At 38.7% G+C, this 22,146-nt stretch overlaps 1 long non-coding RNA gene across 1 annotated transcript; it reads right to left on the bottom strand.

Annotated features, from left to right (window-relative positions):
- Positions 1-2,145: 2,145 nt before the first annotated feature.
- Positions 2,146-14,394, bottom strand: LOC122425055. Its single transcript, XR_006264670.1, has 4 exons — positions 14,270-14,394; positions 13,512-13,590; positions 12,614-12,768; positions 2,146-3,437 (listed from the first exon to the last, which is right to left on the bottom strand). It is a non-coding gene; the product is annotated as an uncharacterized LOC122425055 (long non-coding RNA).
- Between the last annotated feature and the right edge of the window lie 7,752 nt (positions 14,395-22,146).

The raw sequence follows: 22,146 nt of genomic DNA, 5'->3' as shown, positions 1-22,146 counted from the left end.
TTTGATTGAGTGTGCCAGTTTGCATTATTTTTCCATTTTATAAAACATATGGCTGGGGAAAATGTGCATTGCACCCAAAAATGTGCAACACACAGCTCATAAATAATCTTTTAAGTTGAATTATGATGTTGCTGTTGGCTTTGGGTAAAGTGAGGCTTGCCATTCAATCCCTACTTGCTCAGCACATCCCATGTGCTGGCACTGTGCTGCTGGTTGTATTTATAATTAGGGACACAGAGCCATTCTGCCATGTCAGGCTCCAAAAGTCCACAATGTTTTAATGGTTCATCATCAAGCTCTTTTGGAAAGTCAAGTTGTTTCCACTTAGCAAAGCTAACTGATATCCCACGAATTATGCACACACCTAAAATAAAGAAGTTTTTCTCCCTTCAAAAGTGTTTACCATCTGTTAAACCTGATAGTCACTACAATTTTAACCAAACTCTATACTTAGATTTACATTTCGGTTCTCACCTAGTCTTTTTTTTTTTCTTTTTTGCCCAGAAGTGTTTTACCCTTTCTGCATATATATATATATATATATATGCATTATATATAATATATATATGTATATAGAATACACATACAAAATATATATGTATGTATAAAATATGCATAACATAAAAGGTATAATGTTGGCAATTTTAAGTGTACACTTCAGTGGAATTACATAAATTCCCAGGTTGTGCTAGTGGTAAAGAATCGATTTGTCAATGCAGGAGATGTAAGAGATGTGGGTTCAATCCCTGGGTCAGAAAGATACCCTGGAGAAGGGCATGGCTACCCACTCCAGTATTCATGCCTGGAGAATACCATGGACAGAGGACCCTGGCAGGCTACAGTCCATAGGGTCACAAAGAACTGGATATGACTGAAGCAACTTAGCATACATAAAGTGTCGGGCAGTCATAACCTCTATTTCCAGAACTTTTTCATCATCCCAAACAGAAACTCTGTACCCGTTAAACAATAACTATGCATTCCCCTCTGCCCCGGTCCCTGCTAACCTCTGTTCTACTTTCTGCGTCTCTTGGTTTGCCTATTCCAGGTAACTCAGATAAATGGACTCGTATAGTATTTGTGCTTTTGTGTCTGGCTTATTTTACCGAGCATACTGTTTTCAAGGTTTATCTCTATTACAGCATGTGTCAGAATTTCATTGCTTTTTGTGGCTGAATAATATTGCATGATCCAGCCTATGACTTGATCCTATCTTACATTGTGATGTGGGTAAGGAGACATAAGATTAACTTTAGGACACACCAGCCTCTGGGACTTCCCTGGTGATCCAGTGGCTAACACTCCATGCTCCCAGTAAAGAGGGCCCAGGTTTGATCCCTGGTCAAAGAATTAGATCCCACATGCCGCAATGAAGACCCAGCACCACCAAGTAAATAAATAAATACTTTTAAATTAAAAAATAAAACACACCCAGTTTCAATATCGCTTAATGGTTTGGCTCATAGCCTCAAGAGCCAGATGGTACAAATGCAGGATCTATTATGTTACTTTGAGCAAGCAACTTATATTCTTGAAGGCCAGACTGCCCACCTGTCCAATGGGCTTAAAAATTGTGCCCACCTCAATCCAGTGGGATGAATATGGAAGTGCTCAGACTAGTGGGTGATGATGCCTAATACATTTTAGAGATGATTACTATTACTATTCAAGAAGGCAACTCTCTTCTGTGGGTATTTAGACTTGCATTTCTTTCCCTGGAAAAATATTATATAATCTTATTTTGGCTATGCCTAAAGAATGGAATGATATTAATACTATCTGGAGAGGTTTCATTTCCAAGTACTGAGAAATGATTTGGTCACAATTTTTGCTGTCTTTTGTACAAACAAGTAACACCACATTGACCAAAGGAATGACTTCTACCAAAATATTCCATTAAAAGTTTCATTTTGCCTCCTCAAATTTAGGGTTGCTCCTTTCCCATCTAATGAATAACCAGACAATTTCTGGGCATGGATGTGACACAACTCTGTGGCACACACAGGAATTTGTCACTCACCCACATATCTTTGGCCAGAACAAGAATCTGCCAGCCACAAATTCTGCCAGTTAGTCCCTCCCTCTGGCTGTAATCATGGGAATAACAGTCTTGGGAACATACCCCCTGCTCAAAGTAAACACTGCCCATTCAAAAAGTACAAGACACATCATATCCACAAAGAGAGACAACTTCAGGTGAGGGATACTTCTTTAAAAATTTACTTGAAAAAAAAAAACTTAACTCCCATCAGGGAAAGCATTAAATGGGTTTTAACTAAAAATGCAAAGCCATTTACATTTGCTTTAATATTGCCTAAGTGTCTGCTGCAAAGGCCTTGAAATACCATCTATTTCAATATTACCTCCATGTGAAAATGATTTTTAGATGTCTTCTGTATTCTTTGCTGGGGACTGAAAAGAAATCACTGCATTACCTTGCATTTGCTCTGAGAGTCATTAGCCTTAGACAGCACCATCATTTAAGAAATTTATCATCAGTGCTGTCCTTCGCACGATGTATTAGTGCAATACATTATAAAAGCACCTTACTCTGATGATGTATGGCTCCAAAGATGGCAACATCTGGAGACGAATGGGTCTAAGAATAGATTTGGTCTAAGAGAATAAATGTATAGGTCCACCTTGGTCCTGTTATTCTGAAATAAACCAGTATTTGTTGTTCTCCACCAACCCCTCAAACACTCGTAACAATCTTTACAACTTCCCTGATTTAACAAAGAAACAATTATTAGTGACATTAAATTGATTTTCACGACAAAGAAGGAAGGTTTCTAAATTAGTGGGCTGATACATTGAGGGATAACCTAGCCCACGCGTGATGATAAATTTCAATCATGGCTTTCAGGAAAACTCTAATTTAGTCCACCTCTCGCTCACTTAAATTTTTCAGTAGATTCTCCAAAGGAGAGAGCGGAGATTAACGTCTGATGTCCTCAAGGGTATTAGAGCAAAATTGAGTCACAATTAATTCGTCTATACCAAATTCTGGCTTTCTACATAGCTGATGATACATTTTTTTCCAAAGCTCAATTGTCCCATTTCCATTCTTCAAAGTCCTGAATGCTGTCCTCTCCATTAGTTTGCTTAAATAGGACACAAATATTTTAGCTAACTACTGAAATAAATCATTATGAACGTTCAACCTCAGAGAAAATGATGGCAAATGAAAAGAATTCAATGGCTCAATCCATACCTGCTAGAGTAACATGCAGGGCCACAGACTTCTTTTTTTAAATGGATTCAGAGTTTCCAAAGTGCCCAAAGAAACTTTCCAGCAGTCTGGAAATTGGTCCTATTTGCTCATTTTAAGCACTGTGCCTCCAGGAATCAGTGTTAAAAAGTGATACTTGCATTCATCAATGACTCCTGTCATTCAGCGATACTTCCTTAAATGGAGTTCATCGATCCTCCCTGTGCTAAGAGAAGACAAGACAGAGAGGATAAAGTTCCTTGTATGCACAGTCCCTCCATCATGTCCAATTAGTGTATTTCCTGCAACTATGATGACATGCCAACCAGTTCAGAATATCGGTGTGATGAACTTGGAAGACTCCAGTTTCTTTGACTCCATGATCAGCAACTTGTATCTTAAAAGAGACTTGGAAAAAAAAAAAAAAAAGAGAGACTTGGGGCTCTCCGTGTCTTTCACCCTACCATAAGACTGTTTCATTACCCAACCTTAAAAAGCAAACTATTTCCCTCCCACAGGAAGTTAGGGAGAGAGAAAAAAAACCATAGTCTAGACCTCTTGTCTGTGGTGACCAGGGACTTGATATGTTTTCAATGCTCCCGCAGTCTGTCATCTTTTGTTTCTGCCAAGGCAATACCCTATGTTATTTCTTACAGATTCACCAAACCACCAGGAAATCTTGATTGTGATGGGAAAGAAACAGAGGCAAAAAGAAATACAGACAAGGCAGAGAGACGAGAGAGAGAGTGGCAGAAGGGAAGAAGAAATGAAAAAGAAATGGATAAAAGAAATAAATTGCTGTGCTTCAAATTGGTTTATATTTAATGAGCTAACAACTATCTTAAATCAGAAATCCTATTCTTAGAAGTTAAAAGAGAATCTATTCAATGCCTGGAGAGCAGCACTGAATATCATCTTCCAAAGACATTATTTCCTTTCATGAAAGAGAGAACCTTGGCAAAATAAAATATTTAATTAAGGAACATATCATTATGTCATTGAATAATTTTCCAAGACTATTATATTTCCTCCTTTTTTACTTTGATGAATAACTAAACTTCCACTGTTTGTCATTTGCATTATATTAGTTTGTTCTCCTTTCTGTTTCCTGTTTTCTAAGTTCTTTCTGAGAATATGATTCAAGGTGGCTTTTAGCTTATTAAATACAAAAAAAGAAAGAGAGGGAGAAGGTTCAATATTATCATAAAACTCTGTATTTATTCCAAGATCCTGTTTCTCCAGACTCTTTGAAGCAAGTGTGCCCCAAAACCTTACCACTCCCCCAATCCACAAGTGCTATGAAGTTTAGCTGATTTCATTTAAAATTAACACATCCTCTGAACCTAAATATAGATATTGGTCCATGGTGCCCTCTGTGGGAAGCTCAAGACCTTTATCAGCCCCTTCTTTATCCCTTTCACCAGGAAAGGGACAAGCTCATGACCACAACAAACTTTAGGCCATCTTTCTCACATCCCTTCCCACAACTGATTAAGCAAATCTGAATTGTCAAATACTCTCCAATTTACTGCCTCTCTCACTCCTTTTCCTCTGTATCTTTCTTTCTTTGTCATCAACGTTAACATCCAAGATCTGCATGACATACGGCAAAGCACATGATGTGATTTAATCTCTCATCTCTGGAAAACAAAACACCATGCCACTGGGACCAGCCTAAATGGCAAAGTCCTACATTGAAGTTTGGAGTCAAAGTCCCAGTCAATAAAAGAGCATTCTGACAGTTTTCGATGCCTCTTTGTGTATGTGTGTGTGGGTGTGTGTGGTCAGTCATGTCTGACTGTTTGTAGCCCCATGGACTGTAGCCCACCAGGCTCCTCTGTCCATGGGATTTTCCAGGCAAGAATACTAAGGGGGTTGCCATTTCCTTCTCCAGGGGCTCTTCCCAACCCAGGGATCAAACCCACATCTCCTGTGTCTCCTGCATTGGCAAACAGATTCTTTACCACTGTGCCACCTGGGAAGCCCACATATATATATGTAACATATATCTTCTTAATATATATCATATATCTCTTGGGGACCTTGTGGAGAACAAGAGATTAGGATGAAGTAAAATTCAGCTGGGGGGCAGCAGAGTATAATGACTGAGTGGTCCTCCGGCATCTGAGGCTATACTGCTTTCTGGCTCTGAGCCTTTGGACAAATACCCTATTTTTTTCATTTTACATTTTATTTGGTGGCACATGATAACTTGTGGATAAATATCTATTAATTTTACCATTATTCTTGGGATGCTGGTTTAGTATCATTTTCCAGCGTCTATTCTAATCAGAAGGGATATGTCTGCCTCTTTTTTAATTTAAGGCAAATAGAAGAGGCGGCCTTGAAAAACCAAGAGGATAAATCATGAAAAAATTACAGCAAACTATTGTGCTTTGACCATGGTGTATCAGTGAAAGCTAGGAAGTCATGCACTGGTTCCATTAATCAGATACTTGTTTAATATTAAGCACCTAATACATTTCTTAACTGTGCCAGTCACTGTCAGAATACAAAAGAGGTATGGGACCTGGATTTTTGAGTCAAAGAGCTACAAATCTGGTGGAGGAACCAAGACGGACATAGAATAATGGGATCTGGTATTTTTAGGGACTGAGGCACATATGAGACAAGGGACAGACGTGGGTGACAATAATCAGGAAGCTGACAGAAAAAAGGAATTTGAACCAAGCCTGACTGGGAAGGTCAGACTAACAGAGCCAAAAGGAAAAAGTGTGGGTATCCTAGGAGGAGGCCTCAGTGTGAGTAGAGAAATAGAAACAGACCTGACCACAGTGACAGCTAGAAATGGGGAACAGATCTTGCTTCAAGATTATTGGAAATTACTTGGTAGCTTCCACTGAAATTAATAATGTTCAAGGAGCCAGTTTCAGAAGAGAGATTATGAAATGAGCTGAGATTTTGTAATTCTGATGTCACATAAGATGTTTCAGAGTCTAGTGGAATTTAAGAAGGGTTTGGATTCAATTTCTCCGCCCATTTTCTTAATCCAAGGCAGTCATGGGAAGGTATCAACCCAGTTTTTTCTTCACAAGAGATGTATGCATGCAATCTTTCCTCCATCTCCAGAATAAAAAATAAATAAATAGAAGCCATTTGAAACTGATGGTATCATTATGTTTCAAGATGAGAACGTTAAACCAAATTGAACTTTAATAGTCTTACAAGCCTTTTAGTTGTGCACCAGATCAATCAGCATCTATGAATTCTTTTATGATATTCTTGAGAAACACCCTGGGAAGATGAAATGAAATGGTGAGATGCTCACATCCAAAGGGTCCTTACTTCATCTGGCCAATTAGAATTGCCTTTGGAATTTATGACGCAAGCCAGAGTACTACATAGATTTTGCAATAAGAAATGAAATTAGTCTCATAAATGTTCCCAACTGAAAGGCCAAAAGAACCAGAGGGGGAAAAAAAAAAAGACTATTAGAAATAAACCAGTCGTCTCTCTCTCTTCTAAACTGGTGGTCACAATACAATTCCTTAACAAAATCAAATTATATGTATTTGGGGGTCAGTGGAGGACATCATGGTGTCATTTGAGTCCTCTGAGTCTCTGTAGAGAACCAATTTTGCAGAAACTTTTGTATATTCCAGCCCCAACTCAAGGACAACAGATGATTGGAGGAACAAAATCTTTAAGGTTGGCAAAGACAAAAGGCTCTTCTTGTTAATATATTGCCTCCCAGCAAGCACTACTTCCCAGCAGGTGACATAAGACTCTGTCACTTACCATGATGGCTAAACAGGTTTAGATCTCAAAGTCTTTCTTCTCCTTGATACAGACTTCTTCTTTAAAACTGTTGATGAAGATTTCACAGGTTTCTTTGAAAATAATTATTAAAAAAGAAATGGCTCCCAGGCTTTACCCACGCATAGCAATAAGCCTCAGCTACAAGCAAGTTTTTTAAGTCGAGAATTTTCATTCCAAAACACAGCTTTGTAGAAATACATTAAAAAAAAAAAAACCTTATTAATTGAAGCAGGCAACAGGCCAATTATTCCAATGGCTTAAAAACAATTCTAAAATAATAAAATGTACAATAGTGCTTATTTTTTCCTGTTAATATCACCCCAATCTTATAAAATCTTTGAGGCATTGCACCAGAAGTAACTTGGATCTTTAATAACATTTTTTTTTTTTTGGTTGTGCCACACGGTGTGTGGGATCTTAGTTCCCCAACCAGGGATCAAAGCCAGGACCCCTGCAATGCGAGCACAGAGCCTCCACCACTGGACTGCCAGTGAAGTACCTCTACTGACAATTAATTACAAAAAATCAACGGGGGAGGTTTGAAGAATAAAGAAAATGTCACCAGGTATAGTGTGCATTCATCTGCATTATTTAAATAAGCTATGTTTTCCTTAAAGCTCACTTAGTATTTTGCCACAGATGTTTTCTTCTGTAAGTGGATAAATTTTAGCATTTTCACAGACTAAAATTTTTAAATGTAAGACAGGCAAAAAGGTTACCTACTGAATGGGAGGAGATATTTGTAAATTATATATCAGAGAAGGGGTTAATATAAAAATATCCAAAGAATTCACACAATTCAACATAAAAAAAAAAATACAGGCAGTGGATCTGAATAGATATTTTTCCAAAATACAGATGGCCAACAGGCACATGAAAAGATGCTCAGCACCACTAATCATCAAGGAAGTATAAATCAAACCCACAATGAGATACCACCTCACACCTGCCAGAATGGCAATTACCAAAAAGACAACAAATAAGCAATGTTGATGTGGAGGAAAGGACACCCCTGTGCATAGTTGGTGGGGATATAAGTTGGTGCAGCCACCATCTTTTAAAACAGTATGGAAATTCCTTAAAAAACTGAAAATAGAACTACCATAAGATCCTGCAATTCCCTTCCTGGTTATTTATCTGAAGAAAACAAAAACAGTAATTTGAAAACAGAAACTTGCCTCTATTTCATTGCAGCAGCCTTTACAATAGCCAAGATTTGGACACCACCCAAGTGCCCTCAAAAGATGAATGGATAAAAAGATGTACTATATCTACATTATATATATGTACATATATGAAAGTGAAAGTGTTAGTCACTCAGCTATGTCCAACTTTCTTAGACTCTATAGACTGTAGCCCACCAGGCTCCTCTGTCCATGGAATTCTCCAGGAAAGAATACTCGAGTGGGCAGCCATTCCCTTCTCCAGGGGATCTTCCCAATCTAGGGACTGAACCCCAGTCTCCTTCATTGCATGCAGATTCTTTACAGTCTGAGACACCAGGGAAGCCCGTGTGTGTGTGTGTGTGTGTGTGTGTGTGTGTGTGTGTGTGCGCGCGCATGCATGTTAAGCTGCTTCAGTCTTGTCCAACTCTTTGCAACCCAATGGACCCCATGGACTGTAGCCCACCAGGCTCCTCTGTCCATGGGATCCTCCAGGCAAGGACACTGGAGTGGATTGCCATGCCCTCCTCCAAGGGATCTTCCCAACCCAGGAATCGAACCTGTGACTCCTGTGGCTTTTGCACTGCGGGCAGATTTTTTATCTCTGAGCCACTGGGGAAGCCCCGTATATATGTGTATATTTATATAAGTATACATGTATACAGACATATATAGACACACATACATATGTATACTGGAATATCACTTAACCATAGGCAAAAAGAAATCTTGCCATTTGCAACAACATGGATGCACCTGGAGGATATTATATGCTAAGTGGACTAAGTGAAACATAGGAAGACAAATACTGTATAATTTCAGTTATATGTGGAATCTAAAAAACAAAAGAAATGAATAAACATAACAAGACAGAAACATAGTTATAGATACATAGAATAAACAGGTGGGTGCCAGAGGGAAAGAGAGAGAAAGGAAGAAATAGGTGAAGGAGACCAAGAGGTACAAACTTCCAATTGCAAAATAAATTACTCATGGTATGAAATGTGCAGTGTAGGGATGATAGTCAATAACTACATAATATTTTTTTATGGTGGCATATCGCAACTAGGTTTATCATGGGGATTGTTTTGAAGCGTGTAGAAATTCCAAGTCACTATGTTGTGAAACAGCAATTAACATAGTATTGTAAATCAATTATACCTCAAAAAACAAACGCATAGAAAAACAAATCAGATATGTGGTTATCAGAGGTGGGGGTTGCATGCGGGAAGAACAGAATGAAGGCAGTCAAAAAGTATAGATAATCCAGTTTTAAGGTCAATAAGTACTAGTGATGTAATGTACAACATGATAAATGTAATTAACACTTCTGTATTTTACATATGAAAATTAAGAGTAAATCCTACATTTTGTTGTTTTCACTACAAAATGCTTTTTCCATTTCTTCTATTTTGTGCCTGTATGAGATGATGACGTTCACTCAGCTTATTGAGTCAATCATTCATGATGTAAATCGAATCTTTATGCTGTACACTTTAAACTTAAAACAGTACGGTATATCAATTATACCTCAATAAAACTGAAAGAAAAAACTGAGGTAAATAATTACAAAAAGGCCAAACAGTTCACAAGGCTAAAACACAGACCATATACTAGTTTCTTTCTTGAAAAGCAAACATATTTACCAGAAATAAATGAATATCTAATACCAAAAAATGCACATTCTTAATTGAAAACAAAAACTCATTATACTACTGTAAAAGCAGGAGATGTGCTTTAAGCTGCCTCTCACTGAATAAGATCCCTCATATCCTTCCTTTCCTTTCCACCCTCTCCCCAAACACACACACACCACACATACACACCACATAATTACAAGAAATACTTTCCATGAACCAATGATGTGGTGAAGAAAAAGCTCTCTATAGTCATTTCCCATGAAAAACAAAATGTCCACTTTTAGCTACCTCCTTGAAGCTAAGGCATCAGAACGCCCATGCTGAAATAACAACTATTACATCTCAGAGGGTAGAACACTGCACTCACCATTAACAACTCATTCGTAACTTGGTTCTGCCTCTATGGAACTCAGAAATCTGCATAAGTGTTCTAAATCCCTTCATGGGTAAACAACTATAGGTGTTTACACAACAATGCAAGTTCATATAGTTGCTGGGGAGGTGTTATGAAATGATGTCTGTCAAGAGCTTATGCTGCTTCATGCCTCATGAACTGCAGAAGGGGTTCAATCAGCAGAAAATGCTGCTCTCTGGTGATTGTGATTACTCCCATCAGCTAACGGGAAGGGGCAGGACCCAAGCTGGCTCAGTCAGATACGTAGTTGGAAGGTATGAAGAAATGCATAGATGAAAGTAGTGGAAGATGGGCAGTATGAAAGATCTGGGTCCCTCACTGCAGCGGGGAGGGGAAACCTCTAAGATAAAACCATCTCCTGGTCAAGCTGGTCTGTAGCTAGGCCTGACTGGTGACTCACCTGCCACCCCCACAGATGCCACCATCTCCAGACTGGTGGGCAGGTGTCTTAGTCCATGTGGGCTGCTACAACAGAAATAGCATAGACTGGGCAGCTTATTAGCAGCTGAAATTTATTTGCCACAGTCCTGGGGGTTGTAGAATCCAAGATCAAGGTGCTAGAAGATTCAGTGATGATGAAAACCCACTTACTGGTTCATAGACATCCTTTTAATGGTGTCATCAAATGGCGGAAGGGGCAAGGGTGCTCTCTGAGGTCTCTTTTGTAAAGGCACCAACACCACTCATGAGGGCTCTACCCTTACGATCCAAACACTTCCCAAAGGCCCTGCCTCTTATACCACCATCCTGAGAGTTAGGTTTAAACATAGGCATTTGTGGGACACGAAAACATCAGACTAAGGCAGTGAAGTTAGTAAAAGCAGACCCGTGCAAGTACAGAGCATTTGGATAATTTATTTCTACTCCTTAGACCATTTCCTGGGAAACGTTAGAAGTTGTACTCTTTCACCCAGGGTGCTCACGGGAATAGAAACTCCCCAGACGGATACTTCCTTGATCTTTCAATACATCTTACACAGAGCATTTCATGGAATTAGCAGTCTCCTAAACACTTGGGGAAATGCTTGGCAAAATCCCCAGATGGTTTTACATCTTGGTTTGCTCTTTTTACCTTAGATTATTTAGATTTGGTAATCCAAGTTCATATTATCTACTTAAGAAAGAAATTTAGAAACCCTAGAATCATCCTTAGTCATGCTGGCATGACGTTTAGGATGCAGGGCTCAGGATCTTTAACAAAAGCCACAAGTCCTTGAGAGATACAGAGACATAGACAACTCATACAGAATCACACATTTCTGTGAAAAAGCCTTTTTCTTACACTCCACTGTTGACTCTTGAAGATTAAGGCCATTCGTTACAGTGGGTGTTAGAGAAGATCAGCGGGACTGATTCTGTGTGTAAACGTATGCTCACTGGCACCCTAACTGGCACCATTCCATACCTTGTGGAGAAGGTGGTCACAGGTGGATGCCACCTTGGTATGTTCATTCACCTCAACTCCACAGAACAGAACCGATGTATCCGGATTTGGCTGGAAGGTATGCACTCAGAGAAAGGTCGTGGTTTTGCCCAGACTACAGACTATTATATCAAAGAACAATAAATGTTACATCCTGAGAAATGAGGGAGCATGGTCCTCAGACACAAGCAGTTTCTGCAAAGTCTCCTCATGGTGGACAAAGGTTGACTTTGCCTGCAGAATAAGGATGTGTTTTATCTTCCTTTTAGATCCCTCTGTATCTTGAGGAAGAAGATACTCTAAGACTATAGGAAAGCAGGTTACTGTAGCCTATATAGATTCCCTTTGTACTGTAGATAAAATCCTGGTGCCAGACCCACACAAGGCCCTAAGAGTGGGAAGCCCCCTCTCCCCTTTGGAAATAGGAGATGCTATGGGTCTTAAGAGGGCTTCCCTGGCGGATCCGTTGGTGAAGAATCTGCCTGCAATGCAGAAGACCCATGTTTGATCCCTGGGTGGGGAAGATCCCCTGGAGAAGAAATGGCAACCCACTCCAATACTTCTGCCTGGGAAATCCCATGGACAGAGAAGCCTGAAAGGCTAAAGTCCATAACTGAGCAACTAAACCACCACCACCATGGGTCATAAGCCTGGAGCAAAGCCCGTTTCATTGCCATCAGGGCAGAGATGCCCTTCTTGCAATTAAAGCCAACACAGGGGAAAACAGACTTGCAAGATGTAAAAGTAACATTTCCAGATGATCATGTCAGGATACCTCTGAAATACAGCCCTCTAAAGTTTCAGACTATAGCAACAGTAATGTCTCTTCTGCTTAAGCTAGTTTGAGTTGAATTTCTAAAGCTTCAATAAGAAAGTGACTGAATAATCCACTCCTATTCTTAAAAATTCATGCAAAATTTGCATTCTCCTTCATAATACATCCATGTTTATTTTAAAAGAAAAATATGTTAAATTATTTACCTTTGAGTAGAGCCGACTTTCTCAGAAGATATGCCATGTTTATACAGTGTCTTCTAACCCCCTTGACTCATTGCTGAGGATCCCAGTTTTGGGGTTGCCTGGTTGTGGAACAAGAGTGCAATAGTGCCTTTTTAGTTCTTTCAATCTTAACTATCCTGAAGGCAAAGAAAGGACACGTCAAAGAAGATGAAGAAGAATTACATTCTAGGGAGGCTTAAGCATCGGCTCCTGGCCCTCTCTGCCTGGAATCCCATTGACTTCAATATGGCTAAAGTTTACTGAGCCCTTATTATGTGCCCTATGCTTATATGTATTATCTAAGTTCTCATAAAACTTCAGGCAGTTACCATTATTATCTCTACTTTATGGATGAAAGGGCATTGAGATTCACTCAGATTTAAAAACAATGTACATGATCACAAACTTAACAATAGCGCCATAATCAAAATCGAACAAATCATCACCACCATTATCACCATATATATTATGTTCTAGGCACTGCTCAAATATTTGACGTAAATAACGCATCATTTAGAGACTATTGTCCTTTCATTAAAAATGGAGAGACTAAAGTTAACTGACTGGCTTAAAATGTCATAGTGAGTATATTCCAAAACCAGACAGTCTGCTGCAGTGCCTACAAATTTGTCTAATGTACTACCTTCTTTACTAAGCCTAGATGAAAAGGAGAAACAGGGCTTCTTCCAAAGTAAAATAGTCCCCAGCATCCTCATGCCATCCCACCCACCCATGTAAAAAGCTAGAACTTCTAAGAAGCCAAAGCAATCATGACTTTCCATTGAAAACTAAGAGTGAGAAGCATAAAACTTGCCATTCAAAACCTCACCTGTCCCTAGATGAAACTCAAAGTTACACTTTCTAAACTGTGAGCTGATACCTGTCCTCTGGATGGACTGAGGCACAGTGAGCTCCTCTTGTAGGTAGAGTGGAAAAGTGGCACTTCTTTTCAACTGCAGCTGTAACAAATACCACAAACTCAGTGGCTTTAAAAAAAAAAAACACCTCACATTTATTATCTTATGGTTCTGGAAGTCAGACATTGAAAACGGGTCAGTAGGGACTTCCCTGACAGTCCAGTGGTTAAGACTCTGCCCTTCCACTGCTGGGGCCACAGATTCAATTCCTGGTCAGGGAAGTAAGATCTCTCAAGCCACAAGGCATGGCCAAAAAATAAAAAACTAACTAAAGTTTAAAAATAAAGGGATTTCTCCGATGGTCTGGTGGCTGGGAGTCCGCCTTCCAGTGCAGGAGACGCAGGTTTGATCCTTGGTGGGGGAAGTGGGCCCAGGGGCCACAACTACTGAGCCTGCGCGCTCCGCAGCCCACAGGCCACGAATAGAGAAAAGCATGCAGGCTGCGATGAAAGATGATATATGCCGCAGCTGGGACCTGATGTGGCCAAATAAATAAATATTTTAAAAAACAAAATAAAATGGGTTAGCAGGGTTGTGTTCCTCCTGGAGATGCTAGGGGAGAATCTGTTTCCTTGCTTGGGGCTGCCTGGAGTCCCTAACTCGCCATCCCGTCCTCCATTTTCAGTCAGTGGTGTAGAATCTTCTCATCTCTCCCGCCTCTCTCTTTCACTTATAATGACCCCAGTAACTACAGTGGACCCCTCTGGACAATCCAGGATACCGTCTCAAGGTTCCTAACTTCATCACATTGCAAAGGCCCTTTTGCCACGTCAGGTATCCTCTCCACAGGTTCCAGGGATGCAGAGGCCCACAAATACCGCCTCTAGAAAATAATTCCGACTTCAGGACTTCAGCGTTCAATCTCTCTACTCCAACCCTGGATCTTGGGGTGGAACTAGCCAGCCCTGTTTGCTCAGTCTGGGAGGAATCTAAGACAAAGGGGTGGAGACAGTTCCCACAAAGATCCTTGTCTCTTCTAGGTCAAAGGTCACACTGCCTTTTAACCCAGAGCACTCCCATTTATGGTTGCCAGGATGCAATCACCTGCGGGAATTAATTTCATCTACTTCTTTCAGAATAAGTTTCCACAGGCCTCTCTTCGATAATTGTGTTTAAAAACACAGTACGAACAGTGATTATTTCCTTGTTTAGCTCTGAGATCACTGTGCTTTCCACGCTTCATAATAGTAAGTGATTTATCTGTTCTATAGCTTGCTTTCTTGGATTCCCTCCCAGGTCATGTTGAAATGGGCATTATCAGATTTTCCCAGGCTCTGTTTTCTTTGCTGTTAGAGAAATGGAACTGAAATACCCACAGTTTTCTTTTCAGATACGTCTCAACCAATTGACTTCATTCCTATCATAAAAAAATTAATAAATAAATCTATATTCTTTCAGCTTTGAATACAACTCTGAGATCTTTTCCCTCCCTTGAATTTTGGAGTAAATGAAAGCAGATAGAGGCCAACACAGGCTTTTGTTAAGATTACAGACAAATTATGTACATTATGAATGACCAACAGAAAAATAAAGAATAAAAATTCCCCCTACAAATACATTGGACTGGGGAGAAGAAAAGCCCTAAATTTAAGAATTCCATTGGTCAGACTCTTAACTACAGGTACTTTTAAAACTTTTGGCCAAATGCTTAGGTATTCAAAGGAGATCTAGAATGGAGTCTGCAGGGAGAGCAAAGGAAAAGTGGATTGCTTTTCCCGTAAGAGAATGAGACACTTGTTTGTTTTAATTTTACTTTTTTTAATTCTAGAAAGCAGCTGTACATAAATGAAAATAATGGTCTTTCAACAAACTTTAGAAAAACATGTAATGAGCCAGATTTGGCCTATGGGTCATAGTTTACTAGCCTTGGATCTAGTTCTTGAAGCCAATAAATCCTCCCCCATTCTTGATATGTTTTTTTCATTTTTGCTTGAGCTAAATCAAGTCAGGGTACTGAGTGAAACTCTATTTCAGTAGAACTGGTTTCCTTTGTATTGCAATTAGAAATATTAATGTGAGGTGTCCTCATCATACTGCCAAGGGATCTGAAATACAAAAAAGGTTAAGAACCTCTGAGTAACACTCCAAAGTGTAAAAATGAGTGCTCTGTATATACATTTCTCAGGAACCAACTATTCCTGAGAGAGTATATGTGATGAAATTACAAACAGGTTATTAAAAGTTGGGGAGCTTTAACAGAAAGCATAAGACATGAAAACGAGATCAGTGAGAGTAGCATCCATCCTCTCCTTGGTGCTATGGTGAGATCAGTAGAACAGGATGGGCCCAGGGCCAAGCCCAAGTGGCATTTCTCGTGGTAAAGCATGATTTTATTCTGACCTGAGAGTCAGCTTGGGAGCAGGAGCTCATATGGATTCTGTCAAGCACTGAGTCCTGGGCTTGAATCCCATGCTCCTCTCTAGGTAGCTGGGGGTCCTTGCACTACCTACTTGATCTCTGTGAGTCTCAGTTTCCATCTCTGTCAAACGTCACACAGCTCGTAAGGATAACAAAGGACAAAAATGCAGTGAAAGAAGGGCAGGGACTTCTCTTGCTCTCCTTTTCGCTGTGGGTATTGGTTTCCTAGTGACTACTGAAAACAAGAGGCGGGAGCATTCCACGAATGTGTAGAAGCACACAGCTTCTCATTTCACAATTCAGGTTTTTATTAAGCAAACTGATAAGACTTATATTCTGTAATTGGTATGTGTTCTTCCTTTTGCCTAATGACACTAATCTGTTTTTATCTGAGTCATTTAACCACGTTTCATGATCAGCACAGGCAAGGTTTTAGGGATTTAAATCATTTGTTTGATGTTTTCGCTTTTAGGCATGTTTGATTATTTATTAAAATCGATAAAATCAGCTGTGTCAACTAGTTATTAAAACTATAATTCTTTTATTGGCTAATACCAGGAGGGCTGAAGCAAATGAAAAACTAAAACATTACATGAATTCTTGATTACAAAGCCAAGCTTCTATAGGGGTGGCCTACATACTTTGCATTAACTGCAGCCTGTTTAGAACAAGTCTGTTCTATCTTTAGTCCATAAGGAAAGGACCAAGTGGGTAAGCATATGCGCGACTCATGTTCTAATTTATGCTTTAAAATAAATACAAGTTTGAAAGAAGCAATGTGTTCTGGTCTTTAGAAAAGAAATATGAAATACTTGCCAAGGGAGACTGGTGAATAGTATCCAAAGATGGCTTCCATCAATTCCTGCTCCCCACTTACAGGCACATCATTCCACCCATCAAGAGGTGGATTCTATTTCCCCTCCCCTGAACCTGCACCCTCCCTGTGATCTATTAGACCAGTGGAATATGGTGGAAGTGGCACTTGACCAGCTTTGTTCAAGGTCTTCAAGAGACCTTTAAGAGCCTCCACTTTCAGTGTAGGGAGCCAGATGCCAAGCTCTGAAGATGCTTAGGCCAGAATACTAAATGACGAGACACCACATGGAGAGAGAAAGGACACATGGAGAAACAGAGAGGCAATGCCAGACACGGAAGCAACATCTTCTTGTACCTTTTGGCCCAGCCCACCCCATATGGAACAGAAGAACTGCTCAGATGAGCTCTACCAGAATTCCTGATGCAAATACTGCAAAAGATAATTAATTATGATTGTTTTAAGCCACTAAGTTCTGGGTTGCTCGGTTACCCAAAAATAGATAACTTAAATGAAGGCAGAAGGGAGAAGAGAATGAACACAACTTTTGATCTAAGTGCTCAAAATAAAATATCTAGTTGAATGAGAATCCCAGGAGTTTTTACTTACCTGGGATTATCTCAACCCTTCAAAATTACCTCAAAAGAAAACTCCTCTTATGAAACACTGCTAGGAAGAGAGAGAAATGCCCAAAGTGTCAATACAGTTGAGGAAAAGATGTTGGTCCAGGAGTTGGTCCAGGTCCAGTGGAGTCCAGGTTCACTCCAGATCAGAGTGACTAGCAAGAATGATTAGTAGCATTAATAATGTGCTTGTTCATATAAAGAGTTAATTTATTAGCCATAGGCAGCATTTAGATGAGTTTGTTTCTTTGTGTGTGAAGAAGCAGATAAGTTACCAAAAGCATACCTCATACTTTAACCTCAGTTACGTGAATAATGTAGGCTCTCCTCATGTCAGAGTAGGGAAAAATGCACTTAACCTTGTAAGAAATTAAGTACCTAAGAAAAGAAAGGTAGTAAATATATACAACATATGCAAATTAAAACAGTATAATACCACTATCACCTGTCAAATTGGCAAATTAAAAAAACTTAATTCCCAATGAAGGCAAAATAAAGGCATTTTTATTCTAAAAGACTAAAAGAATTTGTCACAAGCAGATACTCACTAAATAATATATTAAAGAGGGTTCTTTAAGTAGAAGAAAGATCATCCCAGATGAAACAACAAGATGCAGAAAACAGTAAAAAGCAACAAAAACAGTAAATATGTGGAGGTGTCAAAATGGATATTAAAGTCACAAAACAATAACACTCATGTTTCATTTGCTTTTGCAGTATATAAAATTTAAGTGCATGATGTCATATTAGTCAGGAGAGGGTAAATAGCAAAGTGGTTAACATTAAAGTCCTCAGAATATCCATAAAGAGGTTTAAAACCTTTGATAAGTCAAGGATGGGTATAGTAATCATAAAAATAATGAAAGAATATGAGTAAAACTCAAACTCCTGGAGAAAAATAAGAGACATTTAAGAACTCTTTAGTTTAATTCATCCAATATAACACCAAAAAATAAAGGGAAAAGAAGAAAGAACAGGTTGAACAAAATTATAGAAAACATTCTGCAATACATCAACAACTATATTAAATATATACGTACTAAATGCTCCATTTAAATGACAAAGACCACTAAACTGGATAAAAAAAAAAAAACCACACTAAATCCAAGCTGTTTAAAATGTATAAATAAAAAGGGTTGAAAGCAAAGGATTTTAAGGGAAAGAAAATGTTAGGCCATACAAACTAAAACAAAGAAAGTTGTGAAGTAACATAAAATGGATTTTAAGTCAAAAACACTACTAGAGTTGAAGAGGGACAATTTAAATTGTAAATATTTAACTCATTGGGAAAATACAAAAATTTTAAATCTCTGCAACTGATGGGGCTCAGGGCAAGTTGCCTCAAAATATACAAAGGTTGCATACTGATTACTTTGAATTAAATTTACTTAAGAAACAGTTGATACAAGAAGAACCCCCTGACCCTCCTTTGTTCCCCTGAAAGCAAGAAATTCAACTTTCACGGGAAGGTATTGTCCCTATGCTGGGAAGATGGAGGGCATCCTCATTCTCCCGCTGAGATGGAGAATACCAAACCAAGAAAGTGTATAAGCTGATGTTGTTCCTTCATTATTTTGCTATGCCAACCAAAACCCCTTCGTCTTCACAAATACTCGTAAATAGTAAACATGATTCTTGGTCTAAAAAGGGATACAGACAGACTACTTCGGTTTTAGGACCTATACCTATCAGACCATCTCCACTTACAATATTAATTTTTTTTTCTCCTGTTAATATCTCTTAAATAAATTTGCAAACTCCAGGAGATAATGAAGGACAGGGAAGCCTGGTGTGCTGTAGGCCATGGAGTCACAATGAGTCGGACATGACTGAGTGACTGAACAATAACATATAAACTTGATTATTATACCAGCTAAAAGAATCTAGAAGGGTAGGGGAATATTTTTGCTCTCTTTACATATCTAATAACTGAACTTCAAAATATATGAAGCAAAAACTGACAGAATAAGAAGAAGAAATAAATAAACCCATAATTATAGTAGGAAATTTTAACATATTAATATATTTCTCTATTACTCACAGATCAAGTCAACAAAATCAATAAACATGTAGAAGGTTTGAACAGCACAATTACCTAACTCAATTTAAAGAGAGTACAAAAAATACATCCCCGAAACAGAGAAGACATTCTTCTAAGATACACATAAATGTAACCACAATCAATCACGTAATGGTCCTTGAGGCAAGTCCCAGCAAATTTCAAAGGGTTGAAACTATGCAGAATATGTTCTCACACCACTAGCAATTAAATTAGAAATCACAGAAACAAAAAGTTAAGTAGAAAATCTCATATGTTGGGAATTTAAGAAATATATTTAGTGGCCTCCATTTCCAGCTATGATGGAATTACTTGTTGATAACAATTCTCTTTAAAAACACCCCTAATGGGGAGGGAGGTGGGAGGGGGCTTCAGGATGGGGAACACATGTAAATCCACGACTGATTCATGTTAATGTATGGCAAAAACCACTACAATATTGTAAATTAATTAGCCTCCAACTAATAAAAATAGATGAAAAAAATTTAAAAAAAAATAAAAAGCACTGCAGGTGACAGTGATACACACTCAAGTTTGAAACCTACAGGTATTCAATAAAGCAGTAATTCAGAATTCTAAAAAAAAATAAAAATAAAAACAACCTAAAATCTAGGCAAAAAAAAAAAAAAAAAGATGAGTAAATGTAATTCTACCACCATGGGTGAGAAAATTGTAAGTGATTTGGCAGCTGGCTTTTCGTTGTGTTTATATTTATTTTCCAAGTTTCATAAACTCAGCAAGAATAACTTTTTCTATATTCATTAAGAATAACCTTTTCACTTAGCAACCACAGAGAGTTACTACAAATAAAGTATAACTACATTTTTTCCATTATTTATGTTCTCTGTCAGTAGTTACAACAGAACAATTATTTTCACGTAAGGGCCTTAGTTACCATTTTATGCTATTAAAATTGTATATATCCTTTGAACCAACAGTTTCATTTATGGAAATTTACCTTCTAAAGTATATTCATACATCTGTCTAAACACAGGTAAACAAGAACATATATTGTGTATAGATGTATATTCTAAAGTATTTGTTGTTGGGATACTAGAAACAAGGTCCATTAGGGGATTGTCAAATAGTGGTAATAGATGGATATAAACATGGATATGTACATCTTTCAGAAATTAAAGGATGATCTGTATATGCTGATGGACTGTATGCCTTTGATTAAACATCTTTGATTCAAGCAGCAGAAATCAAATCTGGAGTACCCGAGCAAAAACGAAATGAACCAGAACATTATGAGTTGGTCCACAGAATGGCCCAGAGGCTGGAGAGCAGAAGAGGAACTGGCAACCCCAGACCACTCAGCACCTCAGGTATCACTCCATCATCCTCTCTGGGTGCTGGCAGTGGCCTTCAAATGCTTTAATCCTTAAGTCACTCTGGTTGAGATTCACTTTAAAGAGGGAGAGAGCCAGCTTAGGTTGCATACCTCACCCTTGGCTACCAGAAGACAAAGGACTTCATTTACACTCCCACGAGGAGTGTGCAAAAGGAGAAACAGGTGATCCCACAAAATAAGATTAGGAGCTATTTGGAAAGGAGAAAGAATATTGTACACTAAAAAAAATGTGTCTTCTACATAATGTGACAGGTACATGCGTAGTAAGTCACCATTTGTATTTTTTTTTTAATGAGAGTATATATATTACAGATGCATGTATCGAAGGTATTCTTAAAAACAAGCAAACGAACAAAACTAAAACCCCACTAGAAACAGCACAGCATCTGTATCTCCCATTAGGGCCCTCAGTTCCATAAGAATAAAACTGTCTGTCCTCGGCTGTATTTTCAACCACACACCACAAGGCTCACAATAAAAAGTTTCAGAGCAAATACAAGAATGTAGTTCAAAGGAAGAGAAGAGGGGATCTGGGGGGAAGGGGGAGAGAAAGAGAGAGACTGACTTTTCACACATTAATTTTTAAAAATCAAGTGTCTGTAGTCCTCTCACAGAAAAGAGGGTAAAGAGAATTAGTAATTACAATACACACATCTTTTTATTTGAAAATTCCTTACTCTAGGAAGCTTGGGAATTGCTGGAATAGATGGTCAGCCTCACCCACGCTCCCCTGCACCAGCTCACTGTGGACGTGCCCAGTGAGAAAGTCAAGCAGAAAAGGCTGCATTGTCCAATGGAAGCAACCAGCTCCAGCAGGGGAAGCACCCCGCCCCTGCGCCGCACACACTGCAACCCAGTCACTCCCGGGCCTCAGGACAGAAGGACCGTGGAAAGATAAATAGTCAAGGGTTATTTGGTCATCACACTGGGGCTCCAGGTCTCTGGAAGTCTGCACTGATAGCAAAAACATTGCTGAGTGTCTAAATAATTTGAATGATATTAGGAAAGAGACTCTGAAAAGAGGAAAACAATGGCTTGATGACAGCAAGCTGACAGTGGAACAGAATTTTGTGGGCTGAGATGATTGTAGAAGCAAACAATGGTGATATTGTCCTTCTGGTGTTATTGTTGTGCGATGCCGTAATTTATGGATGAAGTGGGATCTCAAACAAAATAAACAGACGTGAATTTGTTAACTAATACAGTAAGCATAGAACATTCTGCTATGTGAGAAGAGAAATGAGAGTGTTTTCTATACCTCTGCTATCTGCTAAACAGAAAACTGTTTATATTTGGCATAAAGTCTTGCTTTCCATTGTTTTTGCTAGCTTTTCAAGAATATCCTTTTTCATTTAATCTTGAAAACAGATATAAAATGTGGGTGAAAAAG

Source organism: Cervus canadensis, chromosome 22 (genome assembly GCF_019320065.1).
Source record: "Cervus canadensis isolate Bull #8, Minnesota chromosome 22, ASM1932006v1, whole genome shotgun sequence".
Taxonomy (NCBI): domain Eukaryota; kingdom Metazoa; phylum Chordata; class Mammalia; order Artiodactyla; family Cervidae; genus Cervus; species Cervus canadensis.
This window is presented reverse-complemented; position numbering and strand designations above follow the sequence as displayed.